At 45.6% G+C, this 16,123-nt stretch overlaps 1 long non-coding RNA gene across 3 annotated transcripts in view; it reads right to left on the minus strand.

Annotated features, from left to right (window-relative positions):
• Positions 1 to 16,123, minus strand: part of LOC146789769 (uncharacterized) — a 310,950-nt gene that overhangs the window by 217,092 nt on the left and 77,735 nt on the right. The gene's annotated exons all lie outside the window — the stretch shown is intronic.

Here is a 16,123-nt window from a genome sequence, read left to right on the forward strand (position 1 = left end):
AAAAAAAAAAACAGATATTTTTTCTAGCCAAACCCCAAAAATCTACAAAGGTCTATTGTGAAAGTCAGTAAAATATCAGAGACTTTGTCGTTCAATTAATTAGTAAAGGTCATCTTGCTTAGGACAATAATAAATAAACAATCCTTGAAGTCTCCAGGTATTTATTCAAACAACGCTATACTTTGATATAAACCAAACCACCACTAACTGAATGCTAACTTGTACTAAAGTGTCAAAGCAGCCTTTCCGAAACACTTTAAGTTCCTCATTTATTATCACTCCAATGCCGCTTCTAAATTGGGAGCCAGGGCTGGGAAAGGGAACGTGAAAGGCATATGCGCTCAGGAACGAAGGGATTTCAAGTCATTAGAAATAAGGACTCTTTCCATCTCCCTAACATGCAACTAGCCGTACTATTTAATGAACATCACAAAATTGCACTATTTGGTTGAAAGTCTACAAAGTCTGTTCATTAAACTTCACAATCTTTCAAAGAACTGTCCTCTGAACCACAGCCTCCTGCTGGTACAAAGCAGATGTTACACGACTTATGCATCTTGATCCAGCGGTTGGTACTAATGGCATGCGTTGGAGGGCTCACTAAATCTATCTCGACTACCTCCTCTGTGTCCAGGGACTCAGTCTTAAGTACACAGAGGCACACTTTATTTACATACAAATATGACCACCTGTTTAATGTGGTGCTTTATGTAACATGCACACCTGCTTGCCTTGCATGCCACCCTAGTAGAACCAACTATTTTCGATCAACTCAGTTGTGTTGCTTCAAACACATCAGTGCTGCCGACAGACTGTCTTTTTACACCATTTAACAAGTTTCTTCTGTGTAGGGGCTGGAAAAACAAGAATCAAGGGGTCATTCAGTACATAGGGGTTTCTGGGTTGTATGCTGCATGGGTACTGTAGTTTACCAAGAATGCAGTACGATACATTTTTAGAGAAGTTTCTTCCTTTAAACCACGTCTTTTTCCGGGTACTAGAAATAGAGAGAGCTAGAATCTCCAGATTTAGAATGACAGTTTATAGCAATACCAATAGCCAGTCAGTGCTTTATACAGAGCATAAAAAGTATTTTATTACATTAAGTACAAACATGTTAAATTAATACCTATGATCAGCACCAGAAGGTGGCAGTAGTTTGAGGCAGAGACAACATCAGACAGCATATGAACTCCTTAGCACTAAATTTTTTTTAACAGGGCCATCAAGGCTAATGTCATCTGAGACAACTTTTTGGTACGTTTCCTGGAATCCTGTTTGGCTCTCCATTTCATTGAAGGTGGTTAAGGGACACAGAAGGTACAATGCTTTAAACTATTATTTGAGGGACACAATAAAAGGAAGACACTTTAAAGTAATCGGAGTACAACATAAAAAGGTAGTACACTAAAATATGTAGAGCTCAAATACTCATTGTCCAAACTAGAATCCTCACCCCACAAAATGGTTTACGTGTTCACAGTGTGCAACTTTAGGGTTTGAAGGTAGTGTAGGAGATTAGGGAGGGAAGATCTGCCATTACCTTTTCAAAGTGCATGTATTTCACCTTCAGTAACCCTCACACCCCTACTCCAGTTAAATTCACACTTCCATTCTATGCTGGAGACGCTGCTGGTTTCAAAGGCAAGGGGAAGACATGTGTACCATGGTATGGCTTGGACCACACGGACTAGTCCAAACTAGTTTGGCCAGTAACGTTTTGCACGGTAGGCCTGAGAAAACTGACAATAAGTCGAGCTTCTACAGGATTGGAGAAGAGTTCAAACTGCAGAATGAAGCAGATTGTTGGATGGTTCTGGTTTTCCATCTCCACACCAGATGAGGATTCATACTGGCCCTCCAGCTTTTTGCCATTTTTTTTTAGCTTTCCAGAGGTTAAAAGCACAAGAGAAGAGCACACATGCTGCCAGAGGCAGCAGTCTATTCTACAACCTGCGGTAGAGGGGTTGTTAGAAAAATGCAAACTATTCTGAAGCAACTGAGCACGTAGGGCATCAAACACGTGGAGATTGGGAGGACGAAATTTGAAACCAAGCAGACGAAGAAAGTTTTACAATAGTGGATTGAAAGATTGAACATGTTAAAGTGCCAGAAAACTAATTTCAGTTATTCCCGACAGATGCCTCCTTGCTGGGATGGAGAGCTCATTTGCAGATTAGTCATGACTGGAGTATGGTGGCAGTCAGAAGTAATAGGTTACCCTGTAAGCATCTATACGTAGTGTGCATACACCGGTCATCTAGTGTTGGGCTCAAACGTCTGCAACTTGCTTTTCCTTTGAAGAAGTCTTAAGAGTCTAGAGTTATCGTGACGCCTCCTATAGTGTGTATAGTGCATGATTATAGACTCCTTTGTTGGATTGTTTGCAGCTTATCGGGTGAGCTTCGTGAAGGAGCAGCATAGGGACAGAAAAGATGAGCATGTGAGTAAAGATAAGAAAAAGTTTTAGTAGAGAAGTGAATACATCAGCCAGTAGCTTTCGAGGAGGAGGGTGGGTACACTATGAATAGATGCTTCCAGGGAAAGTTACATTTCATTTGTAGCATGTGTTTGCCATAGATACATATGCTTAGCACAGAATGAAAAGCAGTGCTCCCAAAAAAACGGCGGTTAGCCAACGGTTGACATGGAAGATTGAAAATAGGTTTGTAAAATAGTTTGACTGACTGGCTTGTTGATTAACACTAAGACTTCAAACCACAATTGTGTTATGAAAAAGTACGTGGGTTAATACACGTAGCTGCTTTACAGAAATCTGCTAGTGGGATGTTTCCTATAAAAGCTATTGAGGCTCCCATTTTAGGTCTCGCTGAGTCAGCGCATGCGCTGCTCTGCGAGACATTTAGTCAGTGGCTTTTGGAAAGGTTTCCAAAGGCTGTTGCCGGCCACCAGCTTTCGGCTATGCGCACAAGTGCGCGCGCCTCACTCCGCCTCTACAATTAATGCTGCTGCGCGCATACCACGCGTGCTGAGAACAGAGCGAGTCATCGCGATCACTTTTGCTTTTACGGCCACGCGGCCAAAGCTGGTTTCCTCTGCTCATCGTGTTTTAGTGTGCAGGATGCAATGGTTATTATGCTATGCTTGAGAGTTTAAATTTTACACGTTTTAACACTGCTGCATTCAAATAAATAAATACAAAAGGCAGTGCCTGTGGACCTAGAGGGGTCTACTCTAAAACTTACTTTGCAGCGGCTATGAGGCTCCAGATCTGGCGTTAGTTCACAGGCCTTTGGTTTTTGAGCAGGGAAGGGTGCAACATGTCCCAGTTGAGGTAGCTACTAGAAGCAATTACATATGCTCATTTTGAACTAACAAACCATAGCTATGCCGTAAACGGACCTGAGAAAAGTACATTTAGAAATACCCAATTCAGAAAGGTCATCGTGAATACAGTATTTCAATCTGTGTGAACATGCATTGGTATAGTTTAAAATGTGAATGCCGTGTTAATTATATACATTTTAATACTCATAACATGCCCCATCCTGTTTTTCCCTGCACACGAGGCATGTCCTATTTGAGCGATAGGAGCAAGATGGGATTTATGTTATCCAGAGTGGAGTCTCTCTGCGCTGGATTTGTAGGTATGGGAAACAGCATCACACATGTAATTTTACTGCATTAGTCAAGGAACCCCTTTTGTTGCCAGCAACAATGTGTCTGGAGTCACGGGTGCATGGTTATATAGCTCCAGGGGCACTTCATCCTTTTCAAAGGGACCAAAAAGCTCAACTTTCAGGCAGCAGATTCATGTAAACTACACCAACTAATGTCGAAATCATTTTGCTGATTAGGGTGATGCAGCTATGCTGAGCTTGGACGTTTTCGGTTGCATGCAACACTCTGGATCTTGACCTGGTTATAATGCACTTTGACCAGTAAGTTGAGAGGTAAATGACTTATTTGCTCCCTTTCTGGTGCAAATAAGTGATGTTAATCTACAAGGTTTATCTTTTGCAGTAACATGCCTTGTTCCACAGGAGCCTCAACTTCTCCTTTCGTAGATTAATCTACGCCTGCTACTTGTCTATGAGCTTCTAGAGTTGTTTGTTGTAGGATTTCATAAATAACCTGAACATATCAAAACTCAAGGGTGATTTATAGTCCGTCTTAACTTGCTTTCATGCAAACTGTAGGGAAGTCCAGGTACGGAGGAGGAACAATTGACTGAGCACTAATATTGCCAAAACAAAGCTTTTGTATGTACAATGCAACACAAGTCTGATAGTTTCTAAAATATATTGTTTATTTCTAGCAGACCAATATGACATCCTGACAGTCAATTTAATGACAAACAATCTTGACACAAACATATCTACGGCACTGAAGACCAATGTAAAAGTGAGTTCCACTTCCTGGTATCTAATTGTGCTGAGACTGGTTTAACCTTTTCTAACCGAAATCAATTTAGACCAGATTACTAATTATATGGGGCCCAATTTAGACTATCCTACAGTCTTGCAGGTAGGTATGCTACAATATGTTTTGAATAGACTGCAAGTGCTTCAGAAACAAGTGGCTAATGTTAAGAATGTCTGCAAGTTAGTGCTTGTGCCTGATGTCCAGAGGGAACTTTGGATTCCAGAGAAAGCAGACTAAAATTTCTACTTTTGACTCACCAGGAACTTTGCATTGTCTCATATGCAATAAAGAAGTTGAAAGCAGTCTTCCTAAATCTTTGACATCTGAGAGCAAGTTTTTATTAATGGTACCTACCATCAAGTGTAAGCGGTGTCGAAGTAAGAACGTTTGCTACCAAGCACCTGCCCTATGGAAGGTCTTGTCTCATGAAATTATGAACAATTCAGATTAGTCCAAGGATGAGTAATTTATAGTTCCATTATTCATCAGGTGGATGACCTTTCTCATTTAGAACTAATGTGTTGGAATTGAAAGACTCATTGATTTGGTAATTGCTCATATAGTAGACATTTAATGGATTTCATAATTGTTCCTGCTAAACTGTTTGCTCAGTGAAGGCCATAGCCGTTTAATGCATGTGAAGGCAAAACTAGGATGCTGAATGTTTTGACGACATCAACTGTTGCATGGTTAAACACATAAGGTTCCAAAGGCGAGACCTATTGGCTATGCCAATGCTTGTTAAGTGTGGAGTGAGCCCTTGGAGTTACAGGTAGAGCTCTATTTGCAGTGGCAAGTCTAAATACATCTTACTATCCATCTTGCTATTTCAGCTTTGGATGGAGGGAAAACTTTTTGGGAGGTTTGAAAATGCTACAAAAAGTTGTTTTGCAAAAAGGTTTAGGGCTCTTAAGGAAATACATTACTCTTAACCGAGCGTGTGTGGAGCTCTTTCTCCAACTGAGTCTGGTGTAGGGAAGAATACTACTAGCTTGATTGATTTGCATATAATGCAGAAACTACTTTAGGGAGCAACTTTAGATTAGTAAGAAAATATTCTTTTAAATTGAGTGCTGGAAGTTCGCTTATTCACCTAAGAGATGAGATAGCTACTAAGAAAGCTACTTTCCATGTGAGGAACTGTAATTCACATGAAGTGGTTCAAAGGGTGGTCCCATGAGTCGTGAGAATATTTTGTTTTCAGGCTGGAACTGGTAGGGTATTGTAATAAAGGGCCCCTTTTTGCCTGGAATTTAGTTTGATTTTGACTGGGAGTGCACTGGGTTCCTGCTAACCAGGTCTTCAGTGCCAGAGTTCTTACCCAAAATGGACAATTGTTTCCCCAATTGGCAATACCTTTAGCAATCACTGCAAGTCCCTAGTAAGTGGTTAAAGAGGGCGTTTAAAGGCTACAGCAGAATTGTGCCACCATAAGACACCCCTAACCAAACAGACTGCCACTGCAGGCTGCATGCCTTGGTGCAGGTAAAAGTGAAAACACAACATGGCGCACATCCCTACGTACCATGCCCACAGACACTGCATGCACTACAAGTAATTCACCTCTGTAGGAAAGTGGGTTTCTGTTGCAGTAACCCCCCACACATTTTGCCTACCGATGCACTTTCACTTGATGTACCCTGGGTCCCTGCCAATGAGGTCCTCAGGGCCTGTGTTCTTCCCCAAAACTAACCCAATTGGCATCTCTGGCCACATGTCAGCCCCTGGTAAAGGGTACCACAGGTACCCAGGGCACAGTGACCAGGGAAGACCTCTAAGGGCTGCAGCACTCATTGTGCCACCCTTAGAGCCCCTGTACCTTTACGCTCACACTGCATTTGCAGGATGTGTGTCCTGGTGCGGAAGAAAGTGAAGTCTACATGGTACACATCCCTGTGCGCCATGCCTACAACCGACTGCCCTGGCATAGGTCTGTCACCCCTCTGGCTGGGTGCACTATGTGAGAAAATGCCATCTTTCTTGCATGGTATGCCCCCACTTTGCTGATGTACTTTGAGTGTGCCATGGGCTCCTGCCAATCAGGTACCCAGGGCCTGTGTTACTTCCCTAAAACTGCATGAAGCCTAAACCCAATTGGCATATCTGGCCACATGTCATCCCCTGGTAAATGGTACCCTAGGTACCCAGGATCTTGTGACCAGAGAAGGCCCCTAAGGGCTGCAGCACTTATTGTGCCACCCTTAGAGGCCCTGTACCCTGACACACTGCCTTTGCAGGCTGAGTGTCTTGGTGCAGAACAAAACAGTCGACATGGCACCCATCCCTGTGTGCCATGCCTACAACTCACTGCCCTGGCATAGATCAGTCACCTCTCTAGCTGGGTGCACTATGCCAGTGGTGAGGGTACAGGTGCAGGAGCCCTGTACCCCTACAGTGGCCAAGTCCATTCCTGGGCCCTGTAAGTGCAGTGCTGCCATTAAGAGTATATAGTGCTGCGAGATTGTCTCAACAAACTCCACAGTACCATCATGGCTGCACTGAAAATAGAGATTTGGTATCGAACCTCTCAGCACATTAAACCCACACTGATGCCAGTGCGGTATTTAATGAAAAATGCACATGGAGGGCATCTTAGAGATGCCCCCTGAAACCTAACCTACCACTAGTGTCCAGACTGAGTTGCTGCTTTCAGCTGCCACCACCAGACAGGTGTCTGGACTCCTGGGTCGAGAGCCTGCTGCTCTCAGGGGCTGAAACAATGCACATCCTGGAACGAGGTTACAAGCCTCCTCCCCCAGGATGGGCAGGGTCCACAAAGGGGAAGCTTCAAAGGCTTGGCGCCTTTGTGAGCTTCCCCAGGCCTTTTGCTGCTTCCAGCAACTGGTCCCTACTGGTTCTGACCCCCACTTTGGGCAGGGGAATCAGCGGGAAAACCAAGTGAGGAAGGGAGGTGTGCCCCCTGTGCAAACTCTGCCCCTCAGGTGGGAGAGTAGAGTGAAGCTCCACTCAGTCCTGGCAATCTTGCAGATTGGGGTACCCAGCCAGTCAGAGTGAGGCATATGCCGCCCCTTCCCGCTGGAGGGTGCAATAGTAGGGGGTGTCCCCACCCCAAGTAAGGGACCCGTTGGTTCCAACCATTTACTCATCTGTAACACCCCAAATCTAGTATTTCGGAGCACCCCTGAACCTTGCCTCCTCAGACAAGGATCTACACAAAGAAAAGAAGGACCAAACAGCCGTGCCGAAGGCAAGAAGGAGGACACCCACTCACTTCGCCCCAGCCCTACTGTCCTGTCCCCACCTCGAACCAGCAGAAGCAAAATGCCGTTGTGTCCTGCACCCAGTAACCTCAATAACCACAAGGACCTGCCCTGCCTTCCAAAGAAAATACTTAGTTTCCAGTGAACACCGGATTGGTTTACCAACAGACTCCAGCTCTGGCGAAATCTGAGAGTCTCCACCACTCTGCACCAGACTCCCACAGTCTGGAGTTAGAGTGGCTTAACACCACGAGGAGGTCTCCCCGGCGATCCAGACCAGAGATCCGGTGATCCCTGACCTGCCTCAGGCCTCCATCCAACACATGCAGCCTCCTCCACAAGGCCCCCCCACCCCCCAACCGCGACCAGGTGTTGGCAAGATCCGACCCTAAAAGACACCTGCACCAGACACCCCACGGCCTTGGGTGGCTCCACAGACTGTCTAACCAACCGCCAGCATCTCAACTTACCGCTTCAAGTAGTGGTAGCACCCAGAAGACCTTCGTCCCCGAGCCTGCAGGGTGTTTGCAAACAGGAGACTCCCCACTGAAAGTAACAGGGCAACCGATGACAAACCAGCAGCCTGCACCCGGCCGCCCTAGTGCCGCTGAAGGTGCAAGAGTGCATCCTTGACCCTGGGGGACCACTGAGTCTAACCCCAGAAATCCAACTCCCACAACAAAGTACTTACCTCTGAACCAACACTATATCCTCCCATGTGAGATCATTGACTTATTTCTATAAAAAGTTTAAGTGTGGAATTGAAAAATCTTTTAAAGTCTTTAAAACTAATCAAACAACAAAAATCCTTTTACTGACCGTTTACAGGAAATGTCCCAGTGCAGTATCCAGATATACTAAACTGTGTAAGCAAAGTAATCTGTAGAGTAATCTACTTGACATTCAATTGAAAAGCCAATACAAAGTGCATGTACAATATTTAAAAGCATTACATTACTAGTAGTTCTACTGTAATCAAACCAAACTATATATACATACAACTGCAATTCAAACTATTATTAAATCACTTACCTGTGTCATGCTTGCTTAGTTCTAGGAAATAAAATCTGCTAATTGAATATTTTTATTCAAACAAAATTGGTCTGAGTTCAGTCTGAGTGTGTGACCATCATTTGCCGATTGAGTGTGTACAACAAGTGCCCAACACTACACTTTCATAAAGCCTTATTGCTCGACCACACTACCACAAATAGGGAGTAAGGTGCCATTTACTTTTACCTCTGCCTACCTTTGGGTTTCCACTGGACTCTGGACACTATGCCCCACTTTGGTATAGTTTATACAGAGCCAGCTTCCTACATTGTTGGATCAGTGGTGGGATATAAAACTTTATTTGTTGGACTAACTTGGATACCACCTGATCACACAACAGAATTCTTAAATTGTCTTTAGAATTCAAATTTACAAATTTTTCAAAGTTACTAAAAGCGTTGTTAGGGCCTTGGTTAATTCCCTTTAGAATTTTTGAAAAATAAAAAAGTCCCTTTAGCTAGAGAGAAGAAGGGTTAGAAGTAGTTTAACAGGGTCTCTTAACAAGAGCCCAGCTGTTAGTGAAGATAAACACAATGGCATAGATGACTAGGTTAGGAAGCTCTACTTCACCCCTTACCTCCACTTGTCTTTCAAGGAGGCAAGGTCCCTATGAAAAATTTAAAAATAACCATGGGGTCCCATCCCACCAAACAAAAGCTCCAGGAGCTGTTGGCTGGTTATGCTAAGACCAACCCTCTGAGAATGGTGAAGACCTCTCAATTGTGGAAGAAGATGGAAGGGATGAGGAGATTGACTGACCCCCCCCCCCCTCTTCAAAGGGAGAGAAGGGCCACAGCAGCAATGAATCCAAGACTAAACCTCAGTGCCTAGAGCCCACACAGGTGGACCAGATGCTATTGAGGACATTGCGGACAGCCTCAATGAAGAGGACAACCTGCTAGCCAGGTTGACCAAAAGATTGGATCTAGAGACCAGATTCCTGGCTCTAGAGAAAGAGCAGAGATGGGCTTAGCACCCATCAATGGTGGCAGCAATTTACTAAAGGACAAAGAGCAATCTTAGGAGCCTAAAATCCCCTAATGGATTGTCCATAAATATGAAGTATGATTATATCACAAAATGGTTCACTGCCTTGGAGAGGGCTTGTGATATGAGAAGTGAAGAAGTCCCACAGGGAGGGCACTCCTTTGAGAACTGTTCTCTGGTAACTGCAGGAACAACCTCCTGACCCCTTTAGGGGCAGATGTTGGGTCTTATGACCTCATGAAGAGAACAGGGATTCAGACTTAACTGAGGAATACAAATTTAGATTCAGGGGGGCTCACAAAACCATCATGGGTACGCCAGTTTATCTGACCAGGGGTCAAGGAAAACATCTTAACATACTGCTGTAGGACTTGCTTGCTATCAGTCTGCTGTTGGGCAGTGAGGGTGTCTGAAAAGACAACTCCATCCACTGACCCATCTTTGGGGCTGTATGAGGGGAGGTCAGGCAAAGGTTCACTTTGTCTCATGATCCTCATCCATCACAATCAGCATGGTGACGTCAGCCCCGTCATGGAAAAGTTTAAGGTGGTACACATGGATCATCCTCTTGGTCGTCCTGCTTGCGTCCAGGTCAACCAAGTAGGTGACCTCACTTTTCTTTTCTAAAATGGGGTAAGAGCCACTCAATCTGTCCTGGAGAGCCCCTGGTGCCACTGGCTACAAAACCCACACCTTTTGCCATGGTTGAAATTCTACCAAGGCAGCTTTTTGGTCATACCAGTGCTTCTGAAGCTCCTGGTTGGCCTCAAGCTGTTTGGATGCCTTTTCCATGTACTCTGCCATTCTGGACCTTAGGCCTAGTACATAGTCCACAATGTCTTGATTGGGTTCTTGGAGAGGCTTTTCCCAATCCTCTTTTACAAGACAGTGGTCCCCTCACAGGATGGCCAAACAGAAGTCCAAAGGGGGAAAACCCTATTCCCTTCTGATGCACCTCTATAGGCGAAAATCAAGCAGGTTAAGAGGACATCCCATCTCCTTTTGAGTTTGAGGGAGCCCCATAATCATGCCTTTCAATGGCTTGTTAAACCTCTCAACAAGACCATTGGTTTGTGGGTGATGGGGTGTAATAAACTTGAACTGCACTCCACACTTTTCACTCACCTAATGGCTCCAGGGTTGGGGTCTTTGGCCCCAGTGTACAGTAGCCCCTCCTCCCAATAAACTCTGGTTACCAGACCTCTTCCTTTTCCTGGGTAGCAGCTTGCTGCCTCAGGCTTTCAAGAGTTGGACAGCCCTGCTGTCTAAGGTACAGCCCTTACCTATAGGGTCCCCCGGGCCAAAGCGTTCAACCTGGTAAGGGTCAAGCTACATGGACTCAGTACCCTCTAGGATGTCCCAAGTCCTCTCCCTGAGAAGGGGTCCTGATCCCTCTACTGTACAGAAGCTTGTTTCCCCAGTCTTTCTACCTTTTCTCTTGGAAGGTTGGGCCATACTGTCAGGCTCCAACACTTATTTTTCACCCGGTTTTCTGCTCTTTTTTTTTTCTTCTTTTTTTTTTTAACACACCATCTCAGGGATGTCCAGCATTGCTGCATGGGTTTTCAATTCTACCCCCCCCCTTTTTATCTTGGGGATTCTCACCACCTTTCCCCTGGGGAGGTTTTGTAACCCCTTTGTTTTGGAAATCAGTTGTTAGTCACCCTTATCTTGACCCAATGGTCTGCCTTCTTTCCCAATTCTTGGGGGGAGATATTAGACCTGGGTCTACCAAATGCTGATGTAACTTAATTAGTGCAATTACTTAAAATATGCTCAAACAAAATTGTAAAGTCCACTGAAATCATGCACATTGTGTCCAGTTAACCAACCATCTAGTGACTTAATTTAGTAGACGAAGTCGATCCAGGATCGGTTTTGGGAGCTCCCCTGAATCTATTTCTGTATTCCTTAGTTTTGAGACCAAAGCCCCCAGTCAGAGTGCTCTTCATGAGCATAAGACTCAGCATCTACCCCTGAGGGTCAGGAGTGTCTCTGCAGTCACCAGAGAACAGTTCTCAAAGGAGTGCCCCCCAGGGTGACTTCTTTACTTCTCATTTCACAGGCCCTCTCAAAGGCTGTGAACCATTCTGTGATATCATCACTCTTCATATTTAGGGACAATCCCTTTGGGGATTTTAGGATCATAATAATGCTCTTTGTCCTCAAGTAAATTGCTGCCACCACTGCTGGGTGCTAGGCCCATCTCTTCTCTCTAGAGCCAGGAGTCTGGTTTCTAGATCTACTCTTTTGGGCAACCTGGCTAGCAGGCTGTCCTCATTGCGGCGGTCTTCAATGTCCTCAGTAGTACCTGATCCACCTGTGTGGCCTCTAGGTACGGAGACAATTATTCTTGAATTCAGGGCCACTAGGACCCCTCTCTCCCCATGAAGTGGGGGGGGGGGGGGGGGGGGAGGATGTGGATGGCAGCGTCATCCCCTCCATCTTCTTCATCTGATTTGTCTTCACCATACTTAGAGGGGTGGTCCTTATCACACCCAGCCAACAGCTCCTGGAGTTTTCTTTGGTGGGATGGAACCCCATGGTTGTTTTTAATTGTGCATAGGGACAGTACTTCCTTTAAAGACAAGTGGCGGTAAGGGGTGAGGTTGATCTCCTCAACCTGGTCCTCTATGGAATTGTAGTTATCTTCACTAACAGTTGTGTTCTTGTTGAAACATTGTTAAAAAAAAACTAACCCCTCTTATCCCTAGCTAAATTGACTTCATTTTTCTAAAATTCTAAAGGAAATTGACCAAGGCCCTAACAAGAGTTTTAGTAATTTGGAAAAGTGTGTCGATTCAAAAACCAGAATTCTAAAGACAATTTTAAAAATTCTGTTGCGTGATCAGGTGGTAACCAAGTTAATCCAACAAATGCAAAGTTGTATATCCCAAGTTGTATATCCCACAGGTGATCCACAAATGTAGGAAGCTGGCTCTGTATACACTATACCAAAGTGATGTATAGTGTGCACAGAGTCCAGTGGAACCCCAAAAGTAGGCAGAGGTAAAAGTAGATGGCACCTTACTCTATTTGTGGTAGTGTGGGCGAGCAGTACGGCTTTATCAGAGGGTAGTGTTAAGCATTTGTTGTACACAATCAGCAAAAGGTCACTCACTCAAAGACTGAACTCAGACCAATTTTGTTAGAATAAAAATACTGTTCTTTTATTTAGTAGAACCAAGCAAGCCTGGCACAGGTAAGTGTTTTATACATGCAGTAATACAGTTTGAATTGCAGTTGTATATATACACTTAAGTTTGATTACAGTAGAACTACTCTTAATGCAATGCTTTGAAATATTGAACATATACTTTGTATTGGCTTTTCAATAGGATGTCAAGTAGATAGACTACAGATTACTTTTCATACACAGTGTAGTATACCTGGATACTACTCTGGGACATTTCCTGTAAACAGGCAAGTAATAGCGTTTGTTATTTGGTTACAGTTTTAAAGAATTTTATAGATTTTCCAACTCCACACTTAGGATAACATTAACTGTTTTTCTTTAAAAAGTTTCTATGGGAGGAAATTGTGGTATCGGTTAACAAGTAAGTACTTGGTTGTGGGAGTTGGGTTTCTGGGGTTAGACTCCGGGGTCCCCCAGGGTCAAGAATGCACTTGTTCCGACCTCAGCGGAAGATGGGCTGCCTAGGTGGAGTGTGGTATTTTGGCGTCAGGCGCCCTGTTACTTTCAATGTGGTTTCTCGGGTTTGAAAACACTTGCAGACTCGGGGACGAAGGTCTTCTGGGTGCGACCACCACTTTGAAGGGATGCTGGGGGTTGGCTAGACAGTTGCTTGGGCCACCCAAGGCCGTGAGGAGTCCGGTGCATGGGTGTCTTAGGGTCTGATCTTACCAGCTCCTGGTCTCGGTTGGGGGGACCGTCTGGTTTGAGGCTGAAGGCATCAGCTGGAGGCTTGAGGCATGTCATCGATCACTGGATTTCAGGTCAGGATCGCCAGGGAGACCTCCTCATGGCGTTGGGCCACTCGAACTCAGGCTGTGGGTGTCAGGTGCAGAGTGGTGCAGACTCGCTGATTTCGCCAGAGCTGGAGTCTGTGGGTGAACAAGTCCGGTGTTCACGGGAGACAGTATTTTCCTTGGAAAGCAGGGCCTTGTGGTTCTTGAGGTTGCTGGCTGTATGACACACCGGAGTATCGCTTCTGCAGGTTCCAGGTGGGGATAGGCCGGTAGGGCAGGGGCCAGGTTTCTTGTCTAGGGAGGCGGGGTTCAGGGGTGCCCCTGAATACTAGATTTAGGGGTGTTATAGGTAGGGACCAATGGGTCCACCTTAGGGGTGGGGTTGGCAATGGTGGGCACACCTCGCGTGGTTTTCCCGCCCAAAGTGGCGGTCAGAACAGGTGGCGACCAGTTGCTAGGATCAGCAAAAGTCCTGGGGAACATCAACAAGGCAGCACGCCTTTAAGCTTCCCCTTTGTGGACCTTGCCCATCCTGGGGAAGGAGGCTTGGCACCTTGTCCCAGGATGTGCATGGTTTCAGGCCACTCGGAGAGCAGCAGGCTCTCGATCCAGGGGTCTAGTAACATGTCTGCTGGTGGCAGCTGACAAGCAGCAACTCAGCCAGGATACTAGTATTAGGAAGTTTTTCAGGGGGCATGACTAAGATTCCCTCTGTGTGCATTTTGCATTTTATTCCACATGGGCATCAGTGTGGGTTTAATGTGCTGGGAAGTTTGATACCAAACTCCTCAGTGCAGCCATTATGGTACTGTGGAGTTTGTAGTGACAAACTCCCTGCACCATATACCCTTAAAAGCAGCACTGTTCTTACAATGTTTAAGAATTTACGTAGACACTGTAGGGGTACAAGGCTTATGCACCTGTACCCTCACCACTGGTATAGTGCACCCAGCTAGAGGGGTGACTGACCTATGCCAGGGAAGTGGGTTGTAGTCATGGCACACAGGGATGTGTGCCATGTCAACTCTTCACTTTGTTCTGCACCAAAATACACAGCCTGCAAAGTGTAAAGCGCAAAGCGCAACGTTACAGGGCTTCTAAGGGTGGCACAATGAGTGCTGAAGCCTTTAGAGGTCCGCCCTGGTCACAGTGCCCTGGGTACCTGTGGTACCATTAACCAGCGACTGACCTGTGGCCAGAGAGGGCCAATTGGGTTTGGTCTTCAATACAGTTTTAGGGAGAGAACATAGGCCATGGGTACCTCATTGGCAGGAGCCCAGGGCGCACTCAGTCATCAGCAGTTCAGCAAAAAGTGGGGCAGCCATGCAGAAAGAGGGCACTTTCTCACATGCTCTTTTACTTGATCAGACTGACAATAGATTGTTTTTGACAGGGACACTGTCCCCAGTGGTCCACATCATGGGTACACCAGTGTGTCTGACCAGGGGTTAAGGAGAAGAGCTGACCAGAATGTTGTAAGACCTGACTACAGTCAGCCTGCTGTTGGGCAGTGAAGGCATCTGAATAGACAACTCCATCCACAGACGTATCTTTGGGGCTATAAGAGAGGGGGTCAGGGAGAGGTTAACTGTCTCCTGATCCTCATCAGTAACCATCAGCATGGTGATATCAGCCCAGTCATGGAAAAGCCTGAGGTGGTTCACATGGATCACCCTTTAGGGTGTCCTGCTTGAGCCCAGGTCCACCAAGTAGGTGGCCTCACTTTTCTTGTCTAAGATGGGGTAAGGTCCACTACATTTGTTCTGGAGGGCCCTTGGCGCCACAGGCTCCAAAGCCCACACTTGATGTCCGGATTGGAATTCCACTGCTGAAGCTTTTTGGTCATATAGTGCTTCTGGAGCTCCTGGCTGGCCTCAAGATTCTTGGAAGCTTTTACCATGTACTCTGCCATTCTGGACCTTATGCCTAGTACATAGTCCACAATATCCAGTTTTGGTTCCTGGAGAGGCTTCTCCCAGCCCTCCGTTACAATACCGTGGTCCCAGTGGTCCCCTAACAGGATGGCAAAACAGAAGTTCAAAGGGGGAAAAGCCCTACTCCCTTCTGATGCACCACCCTGTAGGCATAAAGGAAGCAGAGCTGTTTGCCCATCTCCTTTTGAGTTTCAGGGTGTCCCATGATCATGCCTTTTAATGTCTTGTTAAACTTTTCAACAACACCATTGGTTTGTGGTTTTTAGGGTGCAAGAAACATGTTCTACACTACTCATTCCGCATGTGTTTGAGATATGCGGACAAAGTTTGACCCTCTGGCTGACACCACCTCATTAGGAAACCCTACCCTGGTGAAGACAACAATGAGGGCCTTGGCTACTACAGGAGCTGCAGAAATCCAAAGGGAAATTGTTTCAGCATACCTGGTAGCATGATCCAATACCACCAGTATAAATTTGTTTTCAGAGGCTGTGGGAGGTTCAAGTGGGCCCACTATGTCCACACCGACCTTTCAAAGTGAACCCAAACCACAAGAAGTGGTCTTTGGGTGTCCACCTGTCTTGCCACTTGCTTGGCAGGTGACACAGTAGC

The sequence above is a fragment of the Triturus cristatus genome, chromosome 10 (genome assembly GCF_964204655.1).
Source record: "Triturus cristatus chromosome 10, aTriCri1.1, whole genome shotgun sequence".
Lineage (NCBI taxonomy): Eukaryota > Metazoa > Chordata > Amphibia > Caudata > Salamandridae > Triturus > Triturus cristatus.